At 38.3% G+C, this 26825-nt stretch overlaps 1 long non-coding RNA gene across 1 annotated transcript in view; it reads left to right on the top strand.

The window, feature by feature from the left end:
* LOC123001713 (uncharacterized) overlaps positions 1-26825 on the top strand; it is a 340673-nt gene that overhangs the window by 200362 nt on the left and 113486 nt on the right. Inside the window, exon 2 of the long non-coding RNA XR_006410904.3 lies at positions 12710-12875. This is a non-coding gene — a long non-coding RNA (uncharacterized LOC123001713). The remainder of the gene's footprint in view (positions 1-12709; positions 12876-26825) is intronic.

Genomic DNA, 26825 nt, shown 5'->3' with positions numbered 1-26825 from the left:
GAGGAATATTTTCTTTCTTATGATGAGGATGCCTTCTCTTCATCTTCAGATTCAGTGCAAATGGAAATGTTGGAAAGAAGTGATTTATTTGATATTCATATCATAAATCTGCAAGACACAACATTTTAGTAACTGATTAGTGGGAGAGTATGCCTTGGCATAGTCAGAGACACTGGCTACCTCAAACATAATGTGTTTTGTGACTTTTAATTACTAATTATCATTTGTAGGAAGAGTTTGCTTCTATGAGGAGGATTTGGAAGAAAATGCACTATTAAATGGTACAGTCCTCTTCTGCTTTAGCTATTTGTCCCATTGTACCACTTATTAACAAACCATGTACCGTTCTTAGATTGGCAACTTGAAAATTAGGAAGATACTCTTTTTAATTATGTAATTGAGAAGGACTTTTTTTTTTTTTTGCTATTTTTCTATCTTGCAGTAATTGAGAAATCATTAAAAATTGGAACACAGTTCCATTAAATTTAGAGGGGGGAAAAAGAGGCTGTGTTAATATCCAAAACATTTCCTCTCTTAGACTGTAGTCTTGACAGATGAGATAATTAAATCTGAGTCTCTGTGGTAGTCAAATCGGTGACATGGAGGGATAACAAAGAGGTTCAAGAAATGATTAATGAATGGATGCCAGTTATGGCTCAGCCAGGACTGAGTGCATGTCCTAGGGAAGCAAGAGGACTATGGGTAAAGACGGGAAGGAGTGAGTGGGAAGGGACACAGTGTATGCAAGGCTAGTGTCCTCCGTCTTGAAAGCCAGGTGCTGCTCATCCTAGACCAGGACCCCCCCCAAAAAAGCAATCACCAGTATCTCATCTTTGGAATCTGACAATTCTGTCAGTGAGAGCCCAGTGTCTGCACAGAAAGCATACTTCGATTCGCAACTTTCTGATTCTTTGCAAACCTGCTGGAAAAAAAAAAGACCAGCTGGACAAGTCGTGATACATCCCAGAGCCACGAAGTCTTTCCAGGTCTCAGACTTCATGGCATCATCCCTCTCGCCTCCTGTCCCAGTCCTCAGACTTCTCTGTCACCTCCTGTTGTGTCGTCTGCTTGACAAGTAATAGCGTTTTTTGTAAGAACCCCTTGGATTTTACCTACGTTGCCTAAGAGCAGATTTTTTTTAAAAGATGGAGATGTGAAGTTACTTCCACGATGGTTCCCTCCCTGCCTTGTTCGGGTAGCTCATGGTTGAACTGTGTCAGCTCTTCCTGAATGAAGGAGTAAATGGAGGGTGTTGCCAGAGGCAAGAAAAGTTAAATCAGCTTAGGATTTTGGCCCTTCCATGATGAAAGTGAGTTGGAATATATTTATACTTTTCTATGTATCTTTTTGGGATATGTGTGCGTAGCAAAAATAACCAAAAAACAAATCCGATAGTCTCAGGAATTTTTTTCTTGTAAAAAATTAAAGATCTTCCTTTCATATGAAATTTGGATTATTTCTGAGGAGATAATACACGCCTAAGTATTGGTATGTGAGAGTGCACATTTGCGGTATTTTTGTTCCATTAAAAATTTCTTTTCGAGCTTGCTTGTCAGTTCAGTCACCAAGCTTCACTAAGCTTTGCTAATTTTGTGAAATTTGGAATAGTGTTTTGCCACGTTAGAGATAATCCCTGAAAGCTTCCTTCTTGCAGATGGCAATAAATCATTCTCTCCACTAAAAGCCTCGATGTCATTCGGAATTTATTACACAGAGTGGGTAGTGGACTTAAAAGCCATTTCACGTGTCTTATTACTTCAATCATCTAATTTATGGGTTTCAGCTGCAATTGCAGTTGGAAAAAGTATTTTCCTTCCCCTGATCAATATGAGTCTGGTTTTGCATCCGTCCCCACTAACCCGCCTTGCCCGATTTTATCCGCCATCTCGCTCAGATTTTCTGGCTACCATGGTCATTGTCCAGCTTCTTTTATTCAAGGTAAGGCAGGTGTGAAACAGAAAGAAAGTGCCAACAAGGCCGATGTAGATTGACTAAGCTTTACTAGCTCTTAGCTGCACTTGTCAAAAGATATCTTAGTTATTATTAGTTGAGCAAGCCACCCTAGGGAAGGGGAAGCTGTCAGAAACTCTGTGTTTAATATGTACGTCTCTGGCTTCATGGAGACAGTATGAAGGAAGCCGATTAAACACTGATGAGGGAAGCCTAAGTAACACACTTAACACAAAGAATGATAAGATTTGGTCATCTTTATTGCCATATTGGAGGTGGGGTTTTTTTCCCTTCCACAATAAATAACCTCTGTTCCCATATGTCAGCCATTCTCATCCCTCTGATGAAAGATAGTATTAACGGATTAATAAAATGTGGAGGAATATAGGAAAGGGGGCGTCCCTGTGGCAGCCTGTGGTCTCGTGTGTAGAGCATCCCATGTGGGTGTAACGGCGATGAGACTACTGTAGTGTGCGGGCTTACACCTGGTCTTCGACCGCCACCGGGACGGTTGTAAAAGTTCACTGCTGTCTTCTTTGAGTTCGTCATCAGAAAGAGAGGGTGTGCCCTCAGATATTCCTATCCTCGGTTGCTATGAATCTATCCAGCCCTTATCGACCTTACATTTTCAATCCATGCAACCTTAGGAGAAAATCCAAAATGTATTCAGAGCCTGCTACAGGAACAATACTGAAAGGCAACTGCACTGTCCTCTACAGTTCTTTGCCCTGGGACGTGAAGAACGCTTATGTTTTATAGCCAGATACTCCCTTCTTTGGTGCTTTTTCCTCCCTCCCCAGTGGGGGTTACCGGGTGCCCACCCTCCCCTATTCTCTATGGCCCAAGTATTGGTGGCCTTCAGAACAGCTCTTTCTCTTGCATTTCTTGCTGGCTGGGAGAGCATACTCCTACAACAGATGCTGAAAACGCCTCACACTTGTATTCTCATCTCCTTAGCATCTATGATCCAATCCTGGTGAAGGGGACTGGAGGAGATGTCTCCTAAGAACTCTTGGGAAATGTGTTACCGAATAAAGTAGACATGGGAGAGGAAATAGCTTCCTTCTTCTCCGGATATGGTCGTGTCAGCCTGTGACGGCTATAGCATCCTGCCCACACGGGGAAACGGCAAAGTGGGAAGATGACAGCACCTGAGTCCTTGGTGGAGAGCTGTCCTAGAGCTGAAGCACGTTGTTTATGAAAAACAAGGTGTGTTTACAGAGGCAGGTGGTGTTTAGCAGTTTGGCCAAATTGTCTGGAATTTCTAGCTCTGAGATGCACACACCTCTACAATTTGTGGGACAGTATTCCTTCTTAAAGGTTCTTGTTCCCTTTGAGTTAAATCAACTCCTCAGTTTAGGCAGAGAGGTTAAGGCAGACGTGTGGAAAGTAAAAAGACTCACAGTGTTTAGATGTCGGAAGCTCTACTTCTTTTCTTCTTTTTTCTTTTCTTCTTCTTTCTTTTCTTTTCTTTTCCTTTCTTTTCTTTTCTTTTTTTTCTTCTTTTCTTTTCTCTTTTTGGTTAGGTGAACTCTCTACCCAGATTCAAAGAATACACGATTCCACAATTATTTGAAGTATTATGAAGCATAGACAAAGACTTTTTCTTTAAAGTGAACATTGGTGGGGGCGCCTGGGTGGCTTAATTGGTTAAGCATGTGACTCTTGATTTCATCTCAGGTCATGATCCCAGGCTCCTGAGATCAAGCCCCACGTCAAGCTCCCTGATCACTGGGGAACCTGCTTCTCCCTCTCTTCCCCACTCGTGCTCTCTCTCGCTGTCTCTGTCTCTTTCTCAAATAAAGAAACAACTTTAAAAAAATAAATGAAATCTTAAAAAGGATAAAATAGAGTGAACATTGGAAACCAAACTGCATAATAACATAATAAAACTGCAGGTCGATTTCACTTGTGAATAAATGCAAGCATTCTAGACAAAATATAAACAAATTGATTCCAACAACATTATTAAGAGGCAAAAAACAACTTGACCACATGGTAGTCATGCCAGTGATTTAAGAATGGTTTAGTATTTGGAAATATTTAAAATAATTCTCATATTTTGAACTGGAAGAGAAAAACCACATAAGCATTCCCACTCATACCAAAAAAAAAATCCTTGAAAATTTTGTACTGTTCTTCGTAAAATAGGAACAATGAAGATGATGTATAAATAGATAAATGGAGATCCTGATCATGTTCCAGTGTAATAGGAAGCTGACATGAGTTAAAGAAAGATAAAACTTGCACTTTCCTGAGAAGGAAGCATGATATATGTGAAAGTTACAACTTCACAGCCAGAAGATAGATTTGCATTTCAATTCTCACACCTGCAATCTGTAGTAAGACCTTAGTCACATCACTTCACTCTTGTGTTCCAGACATTTCACCTGAAAAAATGAGGCTAGTAATGGTGGTAATAGAAGGATTAATGTGATTTAAAAAAACACACATAAAACATCTAATTTCTATTGTGTTTTCATAAATGGTTGTTGAAGAATATATTACCTATTCTGGAGTTTTAGACACCAAACATATTGAAAAAAATACAGGAAAAATTTGAACATATACTTAGCTGAAGTCAATAAAAGTGTACTATGTCTTCCAAATAATTCAGTTACATGAGTTCTCTCTCCTTCTGATAATTCCAGATAAGATCTTCAATGATTTAAAAAAAAAAAGTTTCAGAAACCTTCTTGGACACATCACAACAGAAAGTTGACTCTTTTTTGTTGTTGTTGTTGTTTTTGTTTTCACCCAAAAGAGGATACACATTCTCTGAAAATGTGCCTGCAATCTGTTGATTTGGGGTCCATGTCATTCTCCAGACAATAGGACACATTCCGCTTCCTCGGTGTTCATCTATGAAGTCTCTTTTCCTTCTGTCTGTCTCTCTGGCCCTCTGCTTCTCCAATCAAGCACTCATAATTTATGGAAGATTGGAGAAACAGTTAACTTTTCTCCTTCCTCCCATAACTCTCTTCTGAAATTACAAATTACTTTCCATAACATAGCTCTGCAATTTGTCTAAGACTGTGAGTCTATTTATCTGGAGTGCAGCAATGAGAGGAGGGTGCAGACCAGCTCCATCCAGGGGTCCATGTTGAGTCTGAACATGTTTATATCTTCATGCAACAAAATCATGTGTGTTTGTATGTCCATAGTTTCAATTTTATTTTGTTGAGATGCTTTATCACATCAATAAGCATGATCTCTTTGAAGAGCCAATAGGAATCCAAGCAATTGGCTTCTGAGAATCCTAAGTCTAAAAAATGCCTTCATTTTGAAGAAGACATTTAACAAATTTCTTCAACAAAATTGTACAATGTTGTCTGAATATAGTAAATAAAATAAATGACCACATTCTGCTTCAAGTCCTTAAAAATATCCCAATGGATAATTTATAGTTTTTATCTCTTCATCCTATCATGTAATGAGTAGGTCTTGCAAAGCTGGCAAAACCCAATCTTTTGCTATACACTATGAAACGTAAACTGTGCTCACCCACCATCAGCTTTGACCATAATACATTTTTTTTTCCTTTTTGTTCTGGGCTCCCCATCTGTGACATGCGAATTCAGCTTTTCTGTATTAGATCAAACTTCTCATATTTCTTGCTTGTAGGCATGTCTGCCATAGATGTTCTCATATACTAAAATTATTTAACGTTATTTCTTGCTAAAAAGCAGATGACACTTGAAGCAGACCCTATCCAGGGGGCTGTTAATATAAACAAATCAGTAGTATCAAAATATCTTTTTCTGATGATAAATAAGAAGAAATCTAGGGAATGCATAAAAAGAGAAGAACACGGTAATTGCCTTTGTTCGATCATTTAGAGGTAATTACTCTTAAAAACTTTTCATTTGTTTACCACCTTTCTGCACTGTACATGCACAGGGGATATAGGAACGGATCTATGCATCTATACTTGCTATTTATGTAGGGAAGGGTGAGAAGAGGGCCCCTCTTGGTTTTTCTCAAACAATCTTAGGTTGCTGCATGCTTCAACAATTCATCAACAAACACTCGCTTCTTATCATACTTTTATTATTTTTTTGATTAATTCATTTTGCTAATATTTTATTAGAGGCTTAGAAAGTCATAGAAATTTTCCCAATAACCTACTTCTAAATCTCTTCTATGTTTTTAGCTCATTTATCTAATCCTTTTAGGAAAATAACAGATGTTCAAATACCTAGAGTTCCATACTTCCTGCATAAAAAAGAGGAACTCTCTCCTCACATATAAGTAGACAAATATTTTACCTAATTCTTGGCATCAAGACCTCAGAAGTGTAAGAGCTGGGTCTTACAGATGATCGAGTTTAATGTTCCCATTTTATAGATAAAATTACTCTGTGAAAAGTTCATTTCCAGTTCTTATAGTTCTAATAATGCTCTGATAACTTCGGACTCAAATCCAAAGCACAAGTTACAGTAAAAGATTGGCTGTGGAATCCTCTGTTTTATGGAGTTAGAAGAAATCTGCAAAGACACATTGATCAAGAGGTTTCTCTGACCTCCCTTAAGTGACACATTCATCTGTGCTGCCATTTACCCCTCTCTCCTCCCTGGTTGCTTGACTCCAGCTTATGGGGACAGTGAATTAGGAACAGAGTGGATAGGGACAGAGATGCAGGGAAAGGTTAGGCCTCTGGTCTACCCATGAAGAGAAGACCAGTTGTAAAAACTGAGAATCACTTATTCTGCATTTTGTCTCTTGGTGTGTGACAATATGTTTATATAGTACTGTATTTAAACATCCCTTAAGTAGATAACACAAAATGTAATGAAAAATCCCATAAGGTGGAACAAGTTTTTGAGAGCTATCACTGCTTTATTTGGAACAAGAAGATAATAAGGATTTAATTAAAAATTCCTTAAGAAGACATCAACTTTTGAGTGCTCTTACTTCATCAGGAGTCAGATTTCTTTTATTTTGAAAAATGTGCTTTGTGTGTGAAAACTAATTATAATTTTAAATATCCCTAGCATCACTAATAAAGTATCATTTTAATATTCTATAACATATTTAAACATTCAAAATATTATTAGCTATTTCAACAAGGCAGGAGCAAATTATTATCCAACTAATTAAGAATTTCATGAACATATGACTCAAAGAAAAATTCCCACCACCTTTTACCCTCATTTTCTTTCCCCAAAGAGGACTACCTATGTTATGTGACTTAGATGCATTTCCTTCTAGAATAACTAGACTGTGTCTTAGCTCGTTTGTGAAATACCCTCAGGGATGTTAGTATTAACGACAATAACATTTAAAACTCCACTGTTCGGGAATTTATGAAAATTTACATCAGAATTCTGTACAAATGGTGTGTAGTAAAAAGCTTGCCCAGAAAATTAATCTTGCAAACAGTCTTTTAAAATGATGTGGATTCCCCAAATAATAGGCCATCTTTTTTCTTCTGAAGCATTTTGAACCCTGGCAGCCTGGCATTTAGCATGGTATATTGTAAACATTTGTTTGTGTGCTCTTCTCCTCCACTGGGCTGACCTCCTTGAGGACCTTATTCATCTTTTTGTTCTCATGTGCAAGCACAGGGCCCAACACAAAGTACACAGTCAGTATGCATTGATTCACTTGAAATAAATGTGTATTTTTAAGCACTTGGGAGAAAACCATTTATATATATAAAACACCATAATTGAGTGAGCAGAGACCAACCCTCGTAAGCCAGTGCTTTGAAATGTTAATGTAACATAATTCTTACCTATTCATCACGAAAGAGAGAATTTGGGGTGAGACAGACTTGGCATCGACATCAGCATTTATTAGCCGTGTAACTGGACAAATTAGCAAACCGCTACGAATCTTAGTCTTTTCCTAGGAAATATGCTTATTAATTGTGCCTTACTGATTTGTAAGGATCAAATGGCTGATTGTGTGTAAAGTGTTTAGCGTCATACCTGCCGTATAAAAAGTTCTCAATAAATGTTATTAACTGGACATTCAACCTGCATTTCCAAGTTAATTCATTTATACTTTTCTCCTTGTAGCATTTTCTTGGCAAATGGCTAGTAATTAGAATATTCATATGTCACATTGTTAAAATTATTCTTTACATGGGAATTCTCCAGTTTATACATAGTCATATGTGTATACATATGTATGTGTTTGTATGTATATACATATATATCTATTTCTACATGGGACTGAATTATATTTAGGATTGTATTTGATGTTTTCTCACTCAAGACTATAACTATGCTATTCTTTTTAGAAGCTGCATAAAATTATATAAAATATTTGTTTCTTTGTTTTCTTTTACTTTTTTTTTTTGTATTTTGAATTTTTAAAGGTATATCTTTAAATCATCAGATACTCATTTTGTGCTGAAATGTCCAGCTGGTAGAAGGCCTGTGCATTATTTTATGCCACTGTTGCACATGCTTAAAATGTCAAGGAGGCCCTTTATCCAGCAGCCTCATTACCATGGATTGATACCCGACACTTTAAGTCATCAAAGATATTGTCATTGCATCATTGACTTTTCTTAAGAAATTGATTAAAACAAGATTTCCAGGGTGATAGCAATATGAATTGTGGTGCCAAATCAGGAATTAGAGCAAAAAGAAATTCTTAACAATGTAAACATTTCAATTAAGAACCAAATTGAATAATGTTCCTTCAAGTTCTTTTTTCTATTTAAATTGATAGTCTCACTTTTTTTTTTTAAAGATTTTATTTATTTATTCGACAGAGATAGAGACAGCCAGCGAGAGAGGGAACACAAGCAGGGGGAGTGGGAGAGGAAGAAGCAGGCTCCTAGTGGAGGAGCCCGATGTGGGGCTCGATCCCACAACGCCGAGATCACGCCCTGAGCCGAAGGCAGACGCCCAACCGCTGTGCCACCCAGGCGCCCCGTAGTCTCACTTTATACAAATGTGGTCCTCCTGATCATAACAAAGGATGCAACATTCTTCCAGTAGTCATCGTGGCTTTCGAAGAATTTCTTCTTTAATATATCTGCTTTAAAAACCACTTCTATTTTCATACTACCAACTCATGGTTATCCCAGAAAATGGAACGAAAAAAAAAACTTCATACAGATGACTGAAAAATCACAGTTCATCAAAGAGACTTCGGTTTTTTCACCAATATATTCTCTGAGCATTGCTCACAAAGAGGAAAACGTAGATTTGCGTTTTCTTCTTCGCTGTGGAAGGAAGATGGCCGAAGAGCTACAACAAAGGACGGCTCCCAGACAGCTTCCACAGTAGGATCACGCTCCGTGTAACCCCATCGTGGCTGGACCAGAGTGTTCAACGTGAATATTCAGATGGATGAGCTTGGAAATCTTTATGAAATTCAACCTTCCAAGAGAAAGTTGGAGTTAAAGCAGTTCTCAAAATTCATTTCCTGTGAGCAAAATCATACATTTTTCTCCTGGGGACGGAGTGCACTAGGCATTTATGCAGTGGACAGGCAAGAGTCTACGAAGGAGAAATTGTATTTCTGAAATCCTCTAGAGACTGTTGAAGAGTCATGTTGCCTGAAGGAGCCTTCCATGTGTCTTCTGATTTTCAGGAAAACATATTTTTTAAGCCACTGCAGGAGAGGTGACATTTCATTTTCTCCATAAAAGACTCTCTTAGAAGGTTATTTTATAGTTTCTCTCACAGAACCATCCCAAAGAGGTTTTTTGAGTCCAGACAGGACTCATATCTCTTATAAAAGATGGGGAGAAGGTGGGCTCAGTTATTCAGGGCTTGGGGAACGTGCATGAGAGTAATTTAAAGTTTTTCCTTTTATCACCAGAGTTCCATCTATATTCTTCTAAAGTTGGAGAGCCAAAGCTGAAGGATGATTTTCAGGTAGTCCGGCAGATATGAAATAGACCATTGCCTGCTTCAAGCTTGCTTTCCTTCTGCGTGTGTATCTTCCCACTGCGGGTGCTTATTAGTTGCGCGCGAATGCTTGTGATAGAAAATACCCCAGCCAGCAAGCAGAACGTCAGCTCTTGACCCGTGAGTCATCATTAACACATCAAGCCCCTTTTTCTCTCTGAGCTCTGGAGCTTGAATCAAGCAGCGATTACAAATCAATCAGCACCGTCATAGTAGATAAAATCTGATCGTCTCAGCCCTAGATTTCAATCAGCCACCATACTCTTGTCAGGGACCAGAAGGGTATGGATTTCAGTGCAAGGTGGACCTCAGAATCTAGAGGAAAGCCCTGAGTGATCTTCCTGTCAGCTCAAACTTTGTAAGCATTAGTTCTCTTGGGTAATAATACGTGTTGATATATTTGTTTTCAGACTTCCTTTACGGTCTACAACTGTACAAAAAGGCTAAGACGTGGGTCGAGAAAATACCCTCTTTTGTGCATTAAGATAAATACAGGGACAACTATAGATGTGCTATCTAATCGAACTCTCTGTGATGAATAAAATAGTCTGTGCTGTCCAGTATGGTGGCCATTAGCCACAGGTGGCCTCGAGCACTTGAAATGGGTTAGTGCAGCTGAGGAACTGAGTTCTTAATTTTAAAGAATTTAAATATAAAGAGCCACATGTCGCTGGTGGCTCTGCTTTAGGATTGGACAGGGAACTTCTGTAGAATGTTTCCATGGAAAGTATCCTATGGTATGATTTAAAGTAGTCTGATTCAAGTGTATGTTTCCTTTCCTGTTGTAAGCCTACTTAAAATGTATGCTACAGAAAAATAATCCTAAAACCTGGACTTGTTATATGCTTTGGAAGTGTGTGGAAATAGGTGATATAATTTTTTAAATAATGAAATATAAAAATTGTGGGCTGGTTCCAAAGAAATGATCCATGTGAACTTGTTCAAAAAACAGAGACATGATATGTCTGTGTATTCTATTTATTATAAACGTATATGCAGAGTCTCTTTATGAGCTGTGAGAACATACTGTTTGTAATAGAAACTGTGTTCTGTATTTTTGTCCTTATATCATCTGGTACATGGTAAGCTTTCAGGGGCACCTGGGTGGCTCAGTCTGTTAAGGATCCCACTCTTGATTTCAGCTCAGGTCATGGTCTCAGGGTCGTGAGATTGAGCCCCGCATCAGGCTTCGTGCTGGGCATGGAGTCTGGGATTCTCTCTCTCCCTCTCCCTCTGCCCCTCCTCGATGCCCCCCACCCCCACCCCCACAAGTGCATTCTCTCTCTCTAAAAAAAATAGAGAATAAATGGAATTTATCAGGCCCTATTGCCCACAGAAAGTATCTCTCCAAATTTGCCAAGGAGCAGTGACTAAACAGAAAAGGAAAGAGGGTTCTTTAACAACTCATTGTTTTCTTGCTGCAAAATTGCCCTTTGGCTGATCAGCTCACCACAGGAACTCAAAGGAAATGAAAGCACAAACTTGGACCAGCAGCATTTCTTAACATATACGCAACCCTTGTCCCCAAAGTAACATCAAGTTGTAACCCGTTAATTTGCGCTCTGTTATTAGGCTCTCTCTGTGCTGTATTTGCGAGTATAGAAATTCCAAGCGATTATGTTTTATCTTAAAATGAACAAAGTATATGCGTTGCCTGAAAAAAAAAATAGTGTGAGGTGATTACACAGAAAATGTTTCTTGTCGTTTTTTTCATCAGGAAGAATGGCTCTGCAGTTCATCTCCTTGAAGAGCTGAACTCTTAATTAGCAGAGGATTAGTGTAAATCGTAGGCTGGACTTACCGTGTTCTGGACCAAATTGGCAGGCTTGGAACCCTCTTGTCCTGAGGCAGAAAGCCAGTTTCCTATCTAGCAGCGGAGGGGTTATGGAAAGTTCTCGGAGTAGGCGCTGCGTTTTCTCATAAACCTCCAGCCCTCTATTGATGGAGACTGGCAAGGCTCGCAAGTCGGTTCAGGACTGACTCCTGTTCTTGATTATTGAGCAACATATCGATTCTCAGCACCCTCTAGTAAGACACTTCCAGAACGAGTTTGTTTACATCATCCTTATAGCCTGACCTAAAATCTCAGACACTTAGCATCCGGTTAAAAAATATTCCTCGATGGGGGCGCCTGGGTGGCACAGCGGTTGGGCGTCTGCCTTCAGCTCAGGGCGTGATCCCGATGTTATGGGATCGAGCCCCACATCAGGCTTCTCCGCTATGAGCCTGTTTCTTCCTCTCCCACTCCCCCTGCTTGTGTTCCCTCTCTCTCTGGCTGTCTCTGTCTCTGTCAAATAAATAAATAAAATCTTAAAAAAAAAAAAATTCCTCGATGGTTTGCAGATGATGTCCCTAGGGTCAGGCGATGACAAAAATCTATAATAGTGGATTTCTTTCAAAAAAGTCAGATTTATGGCAAAGAATTCATGTCGATGATAGGTGAATAGCTTGAATTTCTTAGAAAGTTTTTCTACCTTCCAAACCATACACTGGTATCAGATGCAAACCAATCTGGGATGTAGAATAGTAAAATATGTGCCTTTTTATCAACTTGTGGATGTGAGTTAGGGAGATCTTACACCATAAAAATTTTCTAAGGAGGTTGCATAATATAATTGGGTATTTCTAAGGGCAGATGGCTGGCAGCCTCAGTATTTCAGATTGCTTTAATGACTGGTAATGTGTCATAGATAATGAAGATGATTTCAGCGCCGTGTAGTAGTGGTATAATTTAGGGCACAGACTCACAATTGGACAAAAATCCTCAAACAGGCTCGTGGTCAGTTCAAATAAGAAAATCACAGATTTCAACATGGTCATGAAACGTCTTGTCTCCAATTTTAACATCAGGGATTCCTAAATTTTTGCTTACCTCTGTGTTTTAGATGACACTGTAAGCGGTTGGTGTCCCAGTTCCATCTGGCACGTAACAGCAAATGTAGATCCATTACCATATGGTGGAACGTCAGCAGAACGAATAGTTTCACTTCATCGTAACTTGCTGACACCAAGTAAAGACATGGCTGACATTTTGGAAAGTTCTTCATATTGGTGAGTTCAATATTGGGGAACGCCTCCTCCAAGTCATGGGGATAGCCTCAGGAAGTTTCGAGTCCCCACTCTTTTGTGGGTAAGAGGAAGAGCACTGCATCTGTATATTTGTTATTTTGGTTGGTGGTTGTATTCATTTGTGTTGCTGTAAAAATTACCACAAATTCAGTGACATAAAACAATATTCATGTGATTGTTCACCCGAGGTTTCTGTAGGTCAGACTCTGGATACAGTGTGGCTCAGCTGGTTTCTGTCCTTAGGATCTCATAAGACCAAAGTCAAGGTGAGGGGAGGGCTGCATTCCCTTCTCGAGGCTCTGGGGAAGAATCTGTCCAGGCTCATTTGGGTTGTGGGTAGAATTCTACTGCCTCTGTACTTAAGCGTTTCTTGCTGGCTGTCAGCCTGGGGCAGCCCTTAACATCTAGAAATCTCTCTGCCGCTATTGTACATGGTCCCGTTACATCTCAGAATCACCCCATGCTCACACTTGGAATCTCTCTGACTTTCCTTTCTACTGATTCCCTCTGACTCCATCTAGGGAGAGTTTGCTGGACTGTAAGGAGGGGCTCATTGATAAGGCTGGACCCACCTGGATAACTCAGGCTCATCTCTCTACCTTGACGTTCTCAATGTCCTATGGATCTGCAATCCTCTTGCCAGTAAGGCAACACATTCAGTGGTCTAGGGATTAGGGCTTGGACATCTTTGGGAAGCCATTATTCTGCCTACCCCAGTGATTATCAGCATCAATAGTTTATGTTAATTGTGGCTTTAAAAGTTTACTTTTACCTCTCTGTCACCCTCCTCACCCTGCCGTTCATTTAGAAACCTGGAATACTGAAAGGAAGAGCCTTTCTATATTGTTCTATACATTTATTCTCTTACAGTTTCGTCATCAAGCACAACCTAGGCATCTGTTATTAAATCTGGAAACCTGAAAAGCAAGGTCCCTGTGAAATAATGAACAATTCCAAGGCGAAGGACATTATAAAATTAATGGGATTCACTAAGAATGCCACTGGATAGGAAAGCAATTCCTTTATTCCTAACCATTTTTATAGTATTTAGATTTTTAGAAACCACAAATTTTTAAAAAAAATTTTTTAAAGATTTTATTTATTTATTTGAGAGATACAGTAAGTACAAGCGGGGGTAAGAGCAGAGGAAGAGGAAGAAGCAGACTCTCCTGCTGAGCAGGGAGCCTGATGCGGGGCTCGATCCCAGGACTCTGGGATAATGACCTGAGCCGAAGGCAGATGCTTAACCAACTGAACCACCCAGGGGCCCCTAAAACCCACAAATTTAGTAAAGGCTGCCGTATTTGCAAGAACGACCAGGTCTTAATTGTCTATAAGCATGAAATGTATGTGCTGAATAAATTCCTATTCATAGTTCATTTTAGTGTCTACAAAACCTTGCTACTAGAAATGAGTACAGTGCCAGGTTAAGCTCATTCAAGTTGATAAAACCTTGCTTGGTATGATACCAGTAACCTTGGGATACTAGAATGCTGGCAATTTTTTTTTTTTCAATTTATGCTGTGCTAATTAGTCTGTTCAGGTTTTCTACTTCTCTTTGGTAATTTATATTTTTCTAGAAAACTGTCCCTGTCATTCGAGTTTCTGAGATTCTTGGTAATTTTGAAATGTTACAATTTTAAAAATTAAAAATGTCTTGATTTATAGAGATATTTATTGAGTTGTATTTTATTTGAAACTTATTTATTTTTGTTCTTCTTACCATTTCATGTGTTTTCCTTTGATATACTCACAAAAGTATTTCATTAGTGTTTTAAGTGAGGTACCAGTTTGCTTTAATTAATTCTAGGGTTTTTTTTTTTTTTTTTTGTATGCTTATTTTCATTATGGGGTTGTATCTTTTTTCTTACCATTGCTTTATCTGGGTTCATTTTGTGATTCCTTTTCTAGCATATGCTGTGGAAATATTCGGTTATTTAATCTGTAGTGTTTTTAGGAAATAATTTGAAGTGTATAATTGCCTTTATCCCACTGGCCTTGATATATAGGATTTTTTTCACATTATTAAGTATTTTGCAATTTTCATTTTGTTTTCCTGCTTAACTCATTCATTATTGACACGTGGGGGAAAAAATCCCAGATATATGGATTTAGTAGTTTTATTGTGTGTAATGTGGTCATCTTGATACTAATAGTGTGGAATTTGTTGAGATTTCCTTTGTGTCTAGAACAGTCTTTGTAAATGGTCTTTGCATAGAACAGTGTACATTCCCTGTCTTTAGGAATGCAAAGTTCTATACAAACCTGTTACAGCGAATTTGTTCATTTTGGTGTTCAAATCTCCTACAGCCTTGCTTTTTTGGGGTACTTGATCTGTCACTATATGACAGATACGCACTGTGATTGTGGGTTTGTCTGTTTCTCTCTGTGTTTCTATCAACTTTTGCTCTCTATGTAAGTTTTATTTGGGTTCATTCAAGTTCAAAATTTTCTATTTCATCATTACAACTTTTCATTTATTGATATCTAAAATGTCTGTGTTCTTTAGATCCTATTTTGTCACATTTAAGATCATTGCACTTTCTTCTTTTTTGTTAGTGTTTGACTGTTTTGCATTTTTCCCCATCCCTTGTTTTCAGCCTCTCTGTTTCCTTTTCATTCAGCTCTGTACATTTTGTAAATAGCCTCTATCTGTATATTATATTACCTATTCTGAGGTTCTCTTTTAATAAGTTAGTCACATTTACTACAGTTGCTAGGATCTTCCTTTTCCGCACATTTTCTATTTCTAGGCATACCTTGGAGATACTGCAGGTTGGGTTCCAGATCACCACAGCAAAGCGAATATTGCAATAAAGTGAGTCAAATAAATGTTTTGGTTTCCCAGTGCTTATAGAAGTTATGTTTATACTATACTGTAGTCCATTAAGTGTGAAATAGCATTACATCTAAAAAAAACAACGTAGGTAGCTAAATTTAAAAATATCAGAACGATTACACAACGTTTGCAGCAATATAGATGGGACTTGAGGAGATTATGCTAAGTGAAATAAGTCAAGCAGAGAAAGAATTATCATATGGTTTCACTCATTTATGGAACATAAGAAATAGGAAGATCGGTAGGAGAAGGAAGGGAAGAATGAAGGGGGAGTAATCAGAAAGGGGAATGAAGCATGAGAGACTATGGACTCTGGGAAACAAACTGAGGGCTTCAGAGGGGAGGGGGGCGGGGGAATGGGATAGGCTGGTGATAGGTAGTAAGGAGGGTACATATTGCATGGTGCACTGGGTGTTATACGCAACTAATGAATCATGGAACATTGCATCAAAAACTGGGGATGTACTGTATGGTGACTAATATAACAAAATTAAAATTATTAATAAAAAAATAAAAATAAATACTTTATCGGTAAAAAATGCTAAACATCCTCTGAGATGTCCGTGAGTCCTAATCTTTTTGCTGGTGGAGGGTGTTCTTTTGATGTCGCTGGCCTCTGACTGTTCAGGTGGTGGTTGCCGAAGGTGTGGGTGGCTGTGTCCATTTCTTAAGACAAAAATGAAATTTGCCACATCAATGGACTCTTTTTTTCACAAATGATTTCTCTGTAGTATGTGATGTGGTTTGGTAGCATTTTACCCATCGTAGAACTTCTTTCAGAATTGGAGTCCAACCTCTCAAACCCTGTTGCTGCTTGATTAACTAAGTTTATGTAATATTCTAAATCCTTTGTCGTCATTCCAACAATCTTTATGGCATCTCCACCAGGAGTAAATTCCATCTCAAGAAACCACATTCTTTGTTCGCCCATAAGAAGCAACTCCTCATCCTCTCAAGTTTGATCGTAAGATGGCAGCAATGCAGTCCCATCTTCAGGCTCCACTTCTAGCTTTCTTGCTGTTTCCACCACATCTGCAGTGATTTCCTCCACTGAAGTCTTGAACCCCTTCAAGTCATCCATGAGGGTTGGAGTCAGCTTCTTCCAAACTTCTGTTCATGTTGGTATTTTGACCTCTACCCATGAATCATGAACATTCTGAATGATATCTAGAATGGTGAACTCTTTCCGGAAGGTTTTCCATTGACTTTGCTCAGAACCCCCCAAAGAATTACTATCCATGATAGCTATATAGCCTTATGAAATGTATTTCCAAAATAATATGATTTGGAAGTCAAAATCACTCCTTGATCCTTGGGCTTCAGAATGGATGTTGTGTCAGGAGGCATGAAAACAATATTTATCTCACTGTCCATCTCCACCAGTTCTTCGGTGACTGGGTGCATTGTCATTGACCACCGATACTTTGAAAAAGACCATTTTTCTGAGCAGTAGATGATCACAGCAGGCTTAAGATATTTGATAAACCATGTTGTAAACAGATGTGCTGTCATCAGCTTTGTTGTTCCATTTACAGAGCACAGGCAGGGTAGATCTAGCATCGTTCTTAAGGGCCCTAGGATTTTCGGAATGGTGAATGAGCATTGGCTTCAACTTCAAGTCAGCAGCTGCGTTAGCCCCTAACAAGAGAGTCAGCCTGTCCTTTGAAGGCAGGCATTGACTTCTCTGTAGCTCTGAAAGTCCTAGATGGCATCTTCTTTCCACAGAAGGCTGTTTCACCTGCATTATAAATCCATTGCTTAGTGCAGCCACTTGTATTAACTGTCTCAGTTCAGTCTTCTGGAGAACTTGCTGCAGCTTCTCCATCAGCCCTTGCTCCTTCACTCTGCACTTTTACTTTATAGAGATGGCTTCTTTCCTTAAACCTCATGAACGAACATCTCCTAGCTTCAGACTTTTCTGTGGCTTCCTCAGCTTTCTCAGCCTGCAAAGAATTGAAGAGATTTAGGGCCTTGCTGTGGATGAGGCTTTGGCTTAAAGGAATGCTGTGGCTGGTTTGATCTTCTGTCCACACCCCTCAAACTTTCTCCGTATCAGCTTTCTTATCATTCATGTGTTCATGGGAGTGGTACTTCCCTTTCCTTCAAGAGCTTCTCTTGGCGTTCACAGCTTGGCTGACACAAGAGGCTGAGCTTTCAGCCTATCTCAGCTTTCCACATGCCTTCATCGCTGAGCTTAATCATTTCTAGCTTTTGATTTAAAGTGAGAGACTTGTGACTCTTCCTTTCACTTGAACACTTCGAGGCTATTGTAGGATGATTAATTGGCATAGTTTCAATACTGAAACAATACTGTTGTGTCTCAGAGAGCAGGAGGAGAGAGAATGGGACAATAGTGGTCAGTGGACCAGTCAGAGCACACACATTTATCAATTAATTTTGCCATCTTACATGGGTTCGGTTCTGGTGCCCCAAAACAATTGCAATGGTAAGATGAAAGATCAAAGTCACTGATCACAAATCACCATAACAAATACAGTAATAACAAAAAATTTGAAATGTTGCAAGAATTACCAGAATGTGACAGAGACCAATTGAGCAAACGCTGTTGGAAACATGGCACCAATAGATCTGCTGGAGGCAGGGTTGCCACAAACCTTCCATTTGTCAAAAAAATGCAGTATCTGTGAAATACAATAAAGAGAAGCACAATAAGATGAGGAGCCTGTACCATGCTTGGTCATCGTTTCCTTTTCTTCTCCATCGTGCTTTTGTTGAGTTGTTCAAGATTTCTTCGTTCTATTTTTTCCTGTATTGGTTTAAAGCTATCCTTTCAATTTCTACCCTCCCTATTTACCTATAAATTTTTAACACCCATAAGTACACATTAACGTTTCTAACAAGAGCTGATGCTCTTCAGTTACCTCCTGTCTCCTCCAGGAAGTTAAAAATGTTGGAATGTTTTTTATTCTGCGTTCCACTCACTAACCACCAGCCCAGCCCCCTCAAAAAACCCACCATAACCCATGCTATCATCTAATTTTTAATTTCAACTAATTATTAAAATAATTTTGTTTATTCTCACTATTCACCTATTACTAATGGACCTCATTGCTTATATATTGCTTGCTATTACATCTTTTTTAATCAAAGTTTTCCTTCTGTGTTTACTTCTTTTCTTGTTAGAAGAGTTTACTTCTGTGAGAGTTTATAGGTAGTAGAAGTTTAAGTGTTTAAACATATTAAAATATGTTCATTTAGCTTTTGTTCTTGAAGTTTTATTGTGCATTGAGTTCTAGATTCAAAGTTATTTTCTCCCAGAATTTAGATGTATTTTTCCACTGCTTTCTTGCAGTCTATGGTACTGATAAGCAATCGGATGCCAGTCTGATTCTTATTTTTGAGGATAATCTTTCTTTTCTCCCTGGTAGATTTTGTGATTTATTTTATTTATTTGTTTATTATTTATTCATTCATTTATTTACAGAGAGAGCATGAGAGGGGGTGGTGCAGAGGAAGAAAGAGAATCTTAAGCAGACTCCACTCCCCGCATAGAGCTCAATGCAGGGCTCAATCTCACAACCCTGAGAGCATGATCTGATTGGAAATCAAGTGTTGGATGCTTAACCGACTGAGCTACCCAGGCGCCCCTTTTTTTCTCTTTATAGTTATGTTTGTGCTATGGCATTTTGAGTGAGGTTTTATATTTGTTTTCTTTCCTGGCTCTTACTGAGCACTGACAACCTAACGACTCATGTTTTTTTCCTCCTAGTTCTGGGAAACAATTGGCTCCCCCCCACCCCAGTATTGCCTATCTTTCATGCTTTTCCTTATTTGCTTCTAGAAATATCATTATAGATATACCCAGTTTGGGGTTTCTATTCCAAATGTTTTAAATTTTCTTATAGCTTTTCATCTTTTTTTTTTCTCTTTTGTGCTACATTTAAAATAATTCTTCAGTCCCATCTTCCAGTTGACTGATGTACTCTCCGGTTGTTAAGACCATGTACTGAGGTTTTATTTTAAGATTTGGGTACACAAAATTGGGTTTGTTTTAATCCTGGGTTCATGAACACATTAACATCATTGCTCTAGCCAGTATCTTTTCTTTTCTTTTCTTTTTTTTTAAGTAGGCGCCATGCCTAGCATGGAGCCCAATGCAGGGTTTGAACTCACAACACTGAGATAAAGACCTGAGCTGAGACCAAGAGTCAGATGCCTAACCAACTGAGCCACCGAGGTGCCCTGTAGCCAGTATCATTTTTAACTAATTTATTTAGTATTTATTTTCACAATACAGTGGGTATCCATGAATATGCCAGCAAAGTAAGTCATTAACAGAAACTTATGCAATAACTTACATATGTCTCTATGTTCCTTTTTTATCTTGTCTCTATTTCTCTAACTCCACTGTCATAAGTTTTGTGTTTTTCATTTGCTTTTTAAAAGTTTTTTATGACGCACAGAGATCTATGCCTAAAATAAATGGATTACTTTTGCATATTATTGTACCTTATTAAAAGGGTACTTGTGTATGAAATCTTCTGGGACTTCCTTTTCATTCATGATTAAGATTCTGTCCATGTTGTTGATGTAAAGTATTTTATTTTATGTACACACCACACTTATATATCTGTTCTTGAGTTGATGGCATTCACATTGTTTTTATTGTAAAAATTTTTTTTAAAAAACCTCTATTCAGAGTATATTGAATAGGAAGGGATTTAATACAGGGCATTAGGGGCTTACACATTTGTTTGAAGGACTTGAGAAGAGAAGGTCAGAGAGACTGCAGTTGACTTTTAGGAAATCTTGAGGTGCAGGGAAGCCTTTGCCAATGATCTCACTCCGCACACTAGTGAAGTGGGCTATTTTCAGCAGAATGATCAGAAGCCCTGGAAATACCTTGTTTCTATTCCCTATCAATGTTCCCCACTTTGCTTGCTGCTGCTTTGGGAAGCTAATGGCTTCTCTTCCTTTTTGACCTTTCTAATTTCACAGAAGTGGTTCATAATGGTATCATCTAACCCATAATTCTATTGACAAGACATCTGGGAACTATAGTTTCTATGCTGCCTCCTTTCTATGTAGAAAGTATAGAAAAGACTGGGGATAATACTAAGTTGATCATAGAAAATCTATTGCAACATGTATCAAAGTTTCTCTTGAACAGAAGTGGAAATGCTAGGTCCTAGGTTATATGAATATTCAAATTGACAAGATATTGACTACTGTCCTTCCCAATTTACATTTTCACCAGAATATTTGACATTCTATTATTGATCCACATTCCCCCTACCATTTCGTATCACCTACCTTTTTAATTTTTGTTATTCAGATAGATATAAACCATTATCTCATTATGGTCTTACTTTGTTTTTCTCTAGCTACTAATAAGGCTGAGCATTCTTTCATATTTTCATATGTTTATTTCTCATCTATTGCCTCTCCTGTGAAGTGCCCAATTGATTATATCTTTAAAATTTTTTTCTATTGTGTTTTTTTTATGTTACTAATTTTTAGGACATGTTAAATATTCATTATTAACATAGGACTTGTGGCTTCTAATAATGGCAGAGTAGCTTGTATTCGACTATCCCTCCCACTGCTACAATTATAAACTTGTTGGAAAGCAATGGGAAAGCAACTGGATAAAATGCAACCCTTGTAAGAAAGTAACTGCAGTGCGGAGACCCACATTCATCTGACTTCTTTTCCCAGGGCATTCATGTCCATTCATATGATAAAACAAAGAGAGCTCAGGAAGAGAACAATCATCTTAATGAGATAAAAAATCAGAGGTCAGAATTAGGCATTGTCAACACTCACTGGAAATTGATGGAGTACATCCCAGAAAAGAAGGAGCCACCCTTGGGGAGCTCCCAAGTGTGCATACAAACTTCCAACAAGTTCTTGGCCAGGTCCTGGACTGTAGGAGCACAGGGTGAGCCTCCAAATGGCTCTGGCATCAGCAGCTCCAGGAAGGCTGGGTGACAGAGGAGCCTCGGTGTTGGTGGCCATCCATGGCTAGGGAGACAGAATTTAGAGTTAAAATCCTTTCAGACTAGAGGTCCTTGATCTACAACTTGAACTTTTCAATGAATCCTCAAAGGACTTTGACTAAGAGATACAGATAAAACCCAAATGGATCTGCTCTAACAAAACCTAACTCCAAGTCTCCACAAGACCAAGGTGAGCTGACTCAAGTGAGTGATTTCACTGTCTACTAGCGAAACCTTAGAAGTTTTAGAGAAAGAAAATAGAATATAGAATTTCTGTAAATATATCATTCAGAATATTTAGTATACAGTAAAAATTACTAAGCAGAGACAGAAAGGACCCACATTTTGGGAATAGCAGACAAAATAACTATGTTAAATATTTTATAAATATACAGGAAAAGGTGGCTATAGTGGGTGAGGAGACAGGTTTTCAGGAGAGATCTGGAATCTCTTAAAAAGGACCAAAAGGATGTTCTAGAATTGAAAATACAATATCTAAAAACAAAAATTCCCTAGATTGGTTTAACATCGGAAAAGACACTGCAGAAGAAAGGATTCATGCAATGAAATGAGGCAAATGGAAATTATGCAAACAGCAGCACAGACAATAATTGATTGATTAATTAATTAATTAAAATAGTGTTAATGACCTGCAGGACAGTATGGAAAAAAATCTAAAATCAGGGTAAATGCAGTCCCAGAGAATGAGGAGTCTGAAAAATAATGGCTGACGGTCTGCCATATTTGACTTAAAAAATCATTCCATGGATGTGAGAATCTCATCAGATCCCACACAGGATGGAGGACAGAGAAAACCAATTTTAATCCATTATAGGAAGCTGCTAAAAATTAAGATAAAAGAGAAGGAAATAGTAGCCCTTTGTGACATATATTGTTATATTTTATCCCAGTTTATTGGCTGTTTTCTCCCTTTGTTTATGGTGGGTTTTTTTCCTCTTAGAATTTTTTTTTTCATTTTTATGTGTTAAATTTGACAAGTTTTTCTCTTATTGCCTTTGGATTTTTAGTCATAGCTAGAAAGTCTTTTTGCACTCCAAGATTAAAGAAGCATTCATCTGTGCTTTTCTCTAGTACCTGTGTACTTTCATTTTTTATATGTAGATCCCTAATGTAATTAAAGCCTAATCTTGGATACTGTATGACATATGGGTCTCATTTTGTTTTTTGCCCAAATGACTCTCCATTTGTCAAAGAACCATTTCGTATAAAGTCCGTGTTACCCTCAGTGATGTGAGATGCCCTCCTCTATCATATTCTAAATATCCATGTATATTTGGGTGTATGTCCTGACTTTTATTTTTACCCCACTGATTTATTTGCCTACTTATGTGCCAGCACCATGCTGTTTAGTTGTGGTGTTTCTAGTATGCAGGGCTAGTTCTTGCTCATATTTTTTCTTTTCCATTGTTTCCCTGGCTATTCTTACATTTTTTGTTCCATGTGAACTTTAGTATTAATGTATCGAACTCCTTAAAATCTCTCTTTGGTATTTTTATTGACATTGCATTGAGCTTATAAATTAATTTAGGGAGAATGGATAACTTTACATGTTGAGTCATCATATCTAAAAAAGGGGACTTTTTTTTAAGATTTGTTTATTTCAGTGACAGAGAGAGAGCATGAGTGGGGGGGGGTGGTGAGGAGCAGAGGGAGAGGGAGAGAGAATCTCAAGCAGACTGCACTGAGCATGCAGATGGGTGTGGGTCTCAATCTCAAGACCCTGAGATCATGACCTGAGCCCAAACCAAGAGTCGGCTGCTGAACCAACTGCCCCACCCAGGCTCTCCTCTTTTTTTTTTTTAAACGGACTTTTGCATCTTTCAGGAATGATTTAAAGTTGTCATCATACAGGTTTTGCATACTTCTGGTTAAATTTAATCCTAAGCATTTAATCTCCTCTGTTGCAATTATAAATGTGGTTCTCTCTGCCATATGCCTGTTGCTTGGGTCCATGAAGACTGTTGACTTTATATGATTAAATGTTACTGAATTCTTTTATAATTTAAGTTCGTCCTATCATTGATTCTCTGGGAGTTGACAGGTATAATATCTGCAAATAGAGATAGTTCTACTTCTTTACCCGTACTTATGCCACCAGTTGCTTTCTCTTATTGAGTCATGTTAATGAGTAGTCTAGTACAATGTCCAATAACAGCAGACATAGTGAACAACATTGTCCTGTTCCTAATCTACTGTTTTCCTATTAAATGAGATTCTCGCGTTAGGACTTAAGTATTTCTATTTCTATCTGTATTTCTATTATTATGTTATTATATTATGAAAGCGTCTCTTAGTTTCTATTGAGTGTCTTGATAATAAAAAGGTGTTAAATTTGGTCAAAATTTTTGTCAGCATCTATGGAGATAATCGTATGTTTCCCTCCTTATATTTATTAATATGATAAATGATACTAAAATATTTTATAATAGTGAACCAACTTATATTCCAGGAACAAAAACTACTTGTTAATTGCAAATTACTATCTTATAGTAATACTGGATTCTGTGTGTTAATATTTTGTTGTATTATACATTCGCAGATATTCATTAATGGTATCAGTCTTTGGTTTTCATTTTTGCACAGTCTTTATGTGGCTTATCGATTTGTATCATACTTACTTCAAAAAAAGAATTTGGAATTTCTCCTTTCTTTTCAGTACTCGTGAATGACTCCTGCAGCATTGGGATTATCTGAGGTTTGAGGATTTGGTAGAATACCTTTGTGAAACCATCTAGGTCTTGTGCTTTTGAGATGGTAGTTCCCTCTACTTTTCTCTATTTCTTTCATAGAAGTTATCTGAGTTTTTGTTTTTTCTTTGCTCACAGCAAAGCCTTGTGTCTGGGGGCAGTAGAGAGGTACTGTGAGAAACCACACACTGGGATTTGGTGAATTTTCTTTTTATATTTTCAGCAAATTTGCAATTTTAGCATTCTCTGTCTTCAAGTGATAGTGTGATGGTTAATTTTATGTGTCAAATGGACTGGACCACGATGTGCCTAGATATTTGGCAAACATTATTCTAGGTGTTTCTGTGGGGGTGTTTTTAGAAGAGATTAACATTTCAGTTTATAGGCTGATTAAAGCAGATTGCTCTCTTGACTGTGGGTGGGCTGCATCCCATCAGTTGAGGGCATGACTAGAACCAAAAAGCTGACGTCTTCTGAGTAAGAGAAAATCCTTTCCTGTCTGATGGCCTATGAATCAGGGCATCAGCTCCCTGCCCCACATCCCTCCACCTAAAAGCCAATCCAGTGACAAACAACTTTGCTGAATTGTGTCCTAGTGTTTTGTAGAAGGGAGAATTTTTAAGAGATGAATTGGATATTTAGCTGATATTTCTAAGTAAAATGTTGAAGGTGGGGACTGGATCCTCCTAACTGCTTATACTAAAATGTGAGGGGAGTAAGGTAAACTGAAGGCATTGTTAAGAAAAAGGGAACCAGAACTTGGAAATGTGGAAAACCCTCAGCTTATCCATATTACAAAACATTGAGAAAGCTTGCTCCAGACAACCATTGGGTAAGGAGATCAGTAAGGGTGTGAACCATGAATTTAATCAGCCATCTCAGAAAAAGCCAGAAATAGGGATGTGATTATACCAGCAGAAACACTGCCCACTTGCACTGAAAGGGACAGAAAAAGGGGACATAAGGGAAGAAGGTTGTCAGGCTTCTTTGATTCTACAATAGAGCTATCCCACTGCAAACATGTGTCAACCTTCAAGAAAAGGGAAGAATGACCCCAAAGGGGCTTCAGACATCATCAGGGCAGCCATTCCCACCACTGGCCCAGAGGGCAGGGCTAGTTTTCTGTTTCAAAGGGTTGGGTCTCTTCCTTTTCAGGCCCCAGGATGCCACTGCCCAGGGCCATCCTTACAGAGCCTGGGCATGATGCTGCCACCCCAGCCGGCATGGAGGGCAGAGCATCGAATCAAAGAGGATTATTCTTGAGCCTTACAATCCACTGGAATTCTACCTTGCTAGGTTTTGTTTCTTCTTCCCAGTTTCTCCCTTTTGGAATGTGAATGTCCTGCCATTGGAGTTTAGATGCACATGACTCCTCTGGTTTCACGGGCTCACAGCTGGAGAGAAGTTTTGCCTCAGGATGAATCATACATCCAGTCTCACCCATATCTGATATAAATATTTAGATGATAGTTTGAACTTTAGACTTTAGAATTGATGCTGGAATGAATTAAAACTTTTGGGACTATTGGGATAGAATGAATGTATTTTGCATGTGAGAAGGACGTGAATTTGTGGGGACTGGAGTAGAATGTTATAAACTGAATATATATGTTCTCCCAAATTTGTATGTAAAGCCCTCACCCATAATGTGGCTGTATTTGAAGCAAGGAAGTAATTAAGGTTAAATGAGGTCATATCAGTGGGGCCCTGACACAATAGGATTAGTGTCCTTAGAAAAAGAAACACCAAAGAGCTCTATATCTCTCTCTTGGTTCTCAGAGGATGTGAGGACAAAGCAGCAGTCTGCAATCCAGGAAGAGCCCCGCCGGATCTTGATCTTGGACTTCCAGAAGTAGGAGATACACATCTCTATTGTTTAAGCCACCTGTCCATGGTATTTTTTTATGGCCAACTGAGCAGACTGATATAAATGGTTTAGTCCATTTGGTAGTCTTCATTGTTGTTATAGTCAACTATTTCTACTAATTTCTACCTGCCCCATTTTTGGATTGAATATATTTTTTTAAAAATTATTTATTTATTTTAGAGAGAGAGAGCACCAGGAGAGGGCCAGAGGGAAAGGGGAGAAGAGAATCTCAAGTAGACTCCATGCTGAGCCACAGACCTGACTTGGGGATTGTTCTCAGGACCCTGAGATCATGACTTGAGCCAAAACCAATAATCAGATGCTTAGCTGACTGAGCCATCCAGGTATTCCTAATTGGATATTTTTAAAAATCTTTTTTAACCATATTATGTCTATCTTAATATCTCCCTGGATAGGAAATATACATATTAAAAAAAATTCTTTTCAGGTTGCTTCATTATTTCTATTTTTTCAATTTTCAATTCTTCCATAAGTAGATCTTGTTTTCTTTACTTCATGTGTTAGATTTACAGATGCTTAGTTGAGGTTTTGCTGCTC

The sequence above is a fragment of the Ursus arctos genome, unplaced genomic scaffold (assembly GCF_023065955.2).
Source record: "Ursus arctos isolate Adak ecotype North America unplaced genomic scaffold, UrsArc2.0 scaffold_31, whole genome shotgun sequence".
Taxonomy (NCBI): Eukaryota; Metazoa; Chordata; class Mammalia; order Carnivora; family Ursidae; genus Ursus; species Ursus arctos.
This window is presented reverse-complemented; position numbering and strand designations above follow the sequence as displayed.